The sequence below is a fragment of the Acinonyx jubatus genome, chromosome A2, assembly GCF_027475565.1.
Source record: "Acinonyx jubatus isolate Ajub_Pintada_27869175 chromosome A2, VMU_Ajub_asm_v1.0, whole genome shotgun sequence".
Taxonomy (NCBI): domain Eukaryota; kingdom Metazoa; phylum Chordata; class Mammalia; order Carnivora; family Felidae; genus Acinonyx; species Acinonyx jubatus.
This window is the reverse complement of record NC_069383.1, coordinates 98,732,118-98,739,339: the sequence shown is the minus strand read 5'-3', so window position 1 is coordinate 98,739,339 and position 7,222 is coordinate 98,732,118. Positions and strand designations below refer to the sequence as shown.

General features: G+C 37.1%; 1 pseudogene; it reads right to left on the bottom strand.

The window, feature by feature from the left end:
* Positions 1-4,277: 4,277 nt before the first annotated feature.
* Positions 4,278-4,872, bottom strand: LOC113595569 (zinc finger and BTB domain-containing protein 44-like; annotated as a pseudogene).
* Between the last annotated feature and the right edge of the window lie 2,350 nt (positions 4,873-7,222).

Genomic DNA, 7,222 nt, shown 5'->3' with positions numbered 1-7,222 from the left:
ATTATCCTTATTATGTTCACAGAAATCACAAGCCCTCTTCTGTAGCAGCTGGAAGTTGTGATGATGCCCTGATTATTTTGATTCCTCCATGTTGGCCTGATCTGGAACTGAACCACACCTTCATTTAAATTGACTACATTGAAAATCAACTAAATTGTTAAACTCTATGCCAGTATCACCATAGGGCTAAACTTTTGATCTTATAAGGTTTGAGCCAAGAGGGAATTGTTCCAGTGTCAGTTTTTCTTCAAGTTTGGAGGCGATTTTGCCAGGACCCTAGAATCCCAGCACCTTGAGAATACAAGACATTACATAAATTCTCTTTGATTTACTACTATTTACTTCACTACTGCTTCCTTGGTTACAGTCTGATGGGAGGGTGGCAGAGAAACTGTGGTTAAGCTATTTATTTTCCCATTTGGGGCTCTCCAAATATCAACCCATCCCTCTAGCTTAGGCTGCTACTCAAAGTTTGATTTATGTCTTCTCAGTCCTGCAAATTTTCCAGTCTCCAATCTATGGCAGACTCACTTTTCTGCATACCCGATCTATAGAAGATGCCACGGTCCTCTGCTCACATGTGAAGGATTTGTCCCTATCTCTGTTTCATCAACCAAACCTTTCTTGGACCACTGCTTTTTAATGATCTCATAGGAGTGTATGATTTTATGTTATCAATTAATCTTTTTTATCTTTTAGTTAAAAGTGACTGACAATCACTTAATATTTTACTACATTCTAACGAGATGTGAAAATAGTATCCTCAATTTTTAGCATAAATGTGATTATTGCAACATAATAAACATTATGTATTCAAGAACAGTTTCTCTTGAAGACCCATGTTACTTCTATGTACCTGTTAACATCTTCCTCATACTTGTTGGAGTTTACCAAATAATCTGTCATTCAAAGATGGATGTTATATTAATTGAGAGCACTCGTGTCATAGCATTCCATGATTTGTCAAGTATTTTACTAAGATCTTTTAATAAATAAATGTTATCAGTGATGATGAAATAAATAATATTTTTTGATGTTATCTCCAAAAGTGATGTAAATCCATGTTGTAGACCAATTATAACTGTTGTTCTCTCTGTTATAGAAACAATGACATTGGTAAATGACATTATTTTTTCTATGAAATAATTTTTAAGGAGTCCAGATACTACCAACCCTTTGTATCCTTCATAAGTAATAATGTTAAAATAGCATTTCTCTATGACTTTTTCATTCTGTAAGCAACTTATAGATGCTATTTGTTAAACGCCATTTGTCACACAAGATGATTTCAATGACCTGTAATAAAAATTTGTCTTTTAAATGGTTATTTTTGAAATGTTTTGACATCTCATTGATTCTTCTTAATACAGTATCATTGCTCAGTTGGATAGAGAAATAACTTCACTTGAATTTTTTTTTATCAGTGTATTAATAATCCCTCTCACATTTCGTAAGATTAATTTTCCTCCAATATTCCATGATTTATCAGGGTTATTACTTCTTGCTATTTTTTACATAAAACTGATGCTTTTGTCTTGCTGATCAGTAGACTTTTAAACATTGCAAAGATAATATTCAATAGTTTCCCTCTGTATGTCTGAAGTAAAATATGTCTTTTCAAAATTTTTCAGTAAATGTGGGCAAAATATTTACTTAATCTTGACAGTTTCCTTGCTTCAGTAAAAATAATGTTTTGGCATAGTAAGAACTGTGCACAAAGATATAAAAATAAATTCAATTATTTAAAGAAATGTCAATCTTAAAACTTTATGAAAGAAGTTTTCAAAAATATAGTTATATACAGAACAATCACAAATGTGACAACAAAAATGAAGACTGGCCCACGTTTCTTGAGTTGGTGGTTCAAATACTTAGTTATTGATGTAATTTTCCAAAGTAGTAAATTCTTGGGAAGTTTCCAAGCAAAAACATATTTCTTCAATAACAAATTCATATGTACACCTAGACAATTCATTAAATAATAAATAGTCAAAGTATAATTTATTGATATCTAAAACGGATAATCATGGGCAGTTTGTCACCAGAATGAATGTTCTGTAAGATGTTTTATTATTATGTGGGATGCAGGAAAATTCTTTATCCATCAAATATCATGTGTCACCTAGAACCCCACATCCATACCCATTAAACACCTTTGCACCTTTTAGTCATTGGGACACCTACGAGTTAAGTAATTTTCCAAATTTTATTGTAGAGAACTTAGAGAATCATGAATTAAATAAATTCATAAAAACAGAAATCACAAAAGGTAAATCTTTCAATGTAAAACAAAAGAACTGGAAATGATGAAACAAAGACCATAACGTTAGGTAATGTCTAGGACTCATAGGATGTTGAGAGAAACCAGCCCATTTTCGCAGCTGTATTTCTACCACAGATATAAGAAAAATCTATATAAAATATACTGAACCATTCTGGGTTTTATGAAGGAGCTCTTTAACATTTTTTTTCTATTTCTTCTGTGCTAATTGGATTCTATTTCCCCTCAAATATATTTTTGGGTTTGTTTGTCTGTTTGTTTTTTAGCCTTGACAGAGAATTCTTTATTTTGCCCCTCAGCACACTAAGAACATCTCCAATCACACACATGACTACATATAAAATATAGACTATCGCCAATATTTTTTCCTTCATATGACATCATGCCAGTCTATATGCAAGAGAAAGTATTGTTCATGATTTAGGCAATGACCTAATTAGCCAGGCAATAACATTCAAGACCTGGTAAACAACAGTTTTAGTCAGAAAAGCAATATTAAAAGAGTTCGTGTAAAGCTGGGGTGTTTATGATTCTTTTTCCACTCCTAGTCATTTCATGCACAGCCTGACTATTCTCAATCATGGTTCCTGCCTTCTTTCACAGAAGAAAGAGAGATTATTTGGACTGGTACTGAAAAAGTTCAGGAAATGCTTATTCCAACACAAATTTTCACCATGAAAAATAATAGAAAGATAAAGCTTTAAAAAAAAGAAAAGAGCACATTGGATTTCAGAAGTCATAACCCCTGGAGAACCTGGGTGGCTCAGTTGGTTAAGTGCCAACTTCGGCTAAAGTCACGATCTCATGGTTGGTGGGTTTGAACCCTGGTGTTGGGTTCTGTTCTGACAGCTCAGAGCCTGGAGCCTGCGTCACATTCTGTCTCCCTCTCTTTAAGACCCTTCCCCGCTTGTACTCTGTGTGTGTGTCTCTCTCTCAAAAATGGAAATAAATAAATAAATAAATAAATAAATAAATAAATAAATAAAAATTAAGGAGTATGTACCCTAATAATTTTTTTAAGAAAGCTTACTGTAAATATTTCCAAAACCACCGGGCTTTACAAAGTATTGTACAATGTCTTATGTACCTGTCCAATTCTGTTCAATAATTTTCTTTCTGTTGCATTTTCATCTCAGGAAGGTCAACAACCATCTGAATTCCTCTTTAGCTAATGATCTCATTAGCCTACTTTTAACAGTGGAAGAAGACACTGTTTTACGGGTTAAGTCAACTGGTTCTCCTTACTTCTCATAGTTTCAATTATGTTTTAACATCATATTATTGTGAACTTACAGAAGGAATCTGTCAGTCATGAAAAATAAAACATCAGTTGTGGGGCTTACAAAGTAAAAAGGGAAATTTTTTCCCAAAACCTTTTTTTGTTTAAAAAAAATAATTTAGGGGTGCCTGGGTGGCTCACACAATTAGGCCTCTGACTTCACCTAGGCCGTGATCTTGTGGTTGGTGGGTTCAAGCCCTGCCTGTGGCTCTGTGCTGAGAGCTCAGAGCCTGCAACATGCTTTGGATTCTGTCTCTCCCTCTATCTCTGCCCCTCCCCCACTCATGCTCTGTCTCTCTCTCTCAAAAAATCAATAAACATTAAAAAATAAGTAAATAAAAAAATAAATAAAATAACAATTTAAATGTACAAGATGAAGCACAGCACTTTCCAAAAGCTGAAAATGAAGCCAAAACATGAAATTACTCAATGATTATAGAAGACAGATATGATGTGTTGTGTGTGGTGGGGGGGGGGGGGGGCGGCGGCGGACAGGTATCTCTGAATCTCTGATTGCTTCAGCATAAGCACTGGTCATTGGCTGCTCTGGCCTTTCCTCCTCTTTTTCTGCCATCCCACCAAAAGACCCCATCGGAAAGAGCTTTCACAATTTTGGGTAGAGGAGAGGTGCAAAATTACAGGCATTTGAACAGAGCAGTTGCTTTCAAAAGTGTGTCCTCCAAGATCAAACTGAAGAAGGGTTTGTATCGTCTGCTGCTAGGAAATCCCTGCTCTGGGAGGAGTTTGCTTCTGGCACCTGAAACAGTGTTTACCTTCACACTCCAAGCCGCACACGTTCAGCAGGTAAGCCCTGGTGAGCTGTGTCCCGCAGCGGTCACACCTAAATGGTCCAATCCCGGAGCGGATGAGTATGTGCTGGTTTAGGTTCTGAACACCGGGGAATCGCACCCCACGAGGGGCGAAAAGGTTCGTGTGGACCATGTGGACTTGGTGGTTCCCTACTGATGGCAGAAGAAGGTGGAATTAGTAGGGATACTGAACCTCTGCCAGTCCATCATCATCATCTGCATGAGCAATAACCCTCCACGCGCTTTGAACTGTGGGTAACCCTTCAATGACGCCCCATCTACTGAGCCTGCGGGCGCAGGGGTCCGCCAGGGGGCGCAGTAGCGGAAGCTGGGAGAGCCTGGGAGGAGGAGCGGGAAAGGGAGAGGCCAGAGGGGAAGCCAACGCAGCTTACAGCCTCTTCCCTCCCGTGGGAGGCGGTGCTGAGAGGACCTCGTCCCCAGTCTCGGTGCTTGGGCCCCGCGGACAGCCTGTGGCTGGGGCATGCCAGCCCAGCCTGCACCATGCCTATAAGGTGTGACCGTTCCTAGAATATGGATATGGAAATATCCATAGTTTCTCTTTTTTTTTCTTCTTTAATTTTTAAGAAAAAGGCCTTTTATTTAAAATTTATTATAATACATATTAATCAGAGAATTCTCTTTGGGTTATTTGCTATCATTCATTAAGTTTGGAGGGTTTTTTTTGTTTGTTTGTTTCTGTTTTTTGTTTTTTTGTTGCCGTTTTGTTTTGTTTTGTTTTGTTGCCTAAAACTAGAGTAATATTTCACATAAACTTGGAAAGCACAGATACGCGCTGCAATTTGGGTGGCAATGTTGATACATATCTATAAAATCTGCATTGTTGGTTGTGTCTTTTAGGTCTCTATTCCTTGATCTGTCTTGAATTGAGAGACATGTATTAATCTCTTCTATGATTAGCTTGATTCTGTTCCTCCAAGCATCTGTAATTCTATATCCTCTCTACAAGAAAGGTGTTTCAGTGATATGGGAAACATGATAAATAATGATAGCAATTGTTATATTTTCATTGTGAACTCTCAGCTTTATATACCTGTCAGCTTTATAAAGTGACGTTTGTCTTTTTCAGTACTTCCCGGTCTGAATTCTGGCTTGTCAAATATTAAGTAGGAGACTCCTTTTCCACTTTTCACCTACCTATTGCTGGTTTATATTTGTCATTCTTTTATTATATCATTATTATTATTATTATTATTATTTGAGAGGGAGAGAGAGCGAGAGCTGGGAAGGGGCAGAGGGAGAGGGAGAAAGAGAATCCCAAACAGACTCCACTACCAGCATGGAGCCCATCATGGGGCTTGATCCAACCACCAAGAGATCAAGACCAGAGCTAAAATTAAGAGTCTGGTGCCCAACGGACTCAGCCACCCAGGTACCCTTTATTTTTAAGTTTTCTAAATACTGTTTTATAAGATTGGTGTCTCTTATACATAATACAATCTCAGATTTCATTTTATTAGCTATCTGGAAATCTTTGTAATTTGTGAGTTAAATAAGCACAATCCCATGTTTATATGATGAAATGTTCAGTTTTTCTATAATGAAAAAAAATTAGATTGTAGTCTAGCTGAACTATTTTATTTGTGGCATATCTGTATAATCTTTTGGCATACTTCCTGGGATTTTTCATGTTTATTACACCCCCGTGGCATTTGAAGTCAATCTGGCTGGATATGTAATCTTTACTTTTTATTTTCTTTCCTTGATGAACTTTAATTCACTATTCCATTGTCTTTAGGCATAAAGTATGGCTCTCAAAAGGCTGATGTCAGTTTGATTTTTTTTTTTCTTTTGTGAAGAGGAAGATAAACTCCTCCTTTCTGCCAGAATATTCCTGTTTTAAAACAGTTGCCCTGTGTGTTCTCTCCTTTTACTCTCCAGTCTTCTGGGTTGGGTAATAAATTACCCGGTCACTCTAACTAAAAACAATTTAGGGGCACGTGGGTGGCTCAGTCACTTAAACGTCCAACTTTGACTCAGGTCATGATCTCATGGTTTGTGAGTTCGAGCTCCACCTCTGGCTCTGTGGTGACAGCTCAGAGCCTAGATCTGGCTTCCGATTCCATGTCTCCCTCTCCCTCTGTCCCTCACCACTCGCACTCTGTCTCTCTGTCTCTCTCTTTCAAAAATAAAGAAAGAATTTAAAAAATTAAAAAAAAAAGCAATTTGGGTTTTCCATGAAGGCTCAGAGGATCCTTTTTCCTCTCATCTTCTTCAGAATTCAGGTTTTACTAAAATATGTCTCAGCATTGGCCACTCAGAGTTGGTTTTCCAAAGTATGAAGTGTGTTCTTTCAATACAGACTTCCAAGTCAGCTTTATTTCCAGAAAGATATTCTTGGATTATAGCTTTTTCCTCTTGCTCCATTCCTGTGCTTTGGTTTTTTTCTTCGGGTGTCCCTTCACTCAGATGTTTTCTTGTGTGGCTATCGCTTTCTGTCAAACCATTTTTATCCATGTGTTTTTCCTCTCATGACATTATCCTGGAGTTAATTCACTCTTCTGTTCCATGTAGCTTAATCTTTTCTCAAAAATGACTTTTACTTCTTTCAGTAGCAATTCTTCCCTGGTTCTTCTCCACCCTCTCCTTTCTCCAGGCATCTTATTTCTGAGTATTTCTAAACGCAAGATGCACTTTGTTCTCATAAGTGTTGTTGTTTTTGTAATTTATTCCAATTTAATTTGAAATATTAGGTTACAGATTGCATCTGCTTTGAAGTCTTGCCGTTCCGGTAAAGCGTCATCACTTTTTAGAGCTCTTATTCTATTTTTCTTGTATTTTTCGTAAAACTTCTATGGGATCTGGCTCTAAAATTTTCCCTTGTTCGTGTTTAAG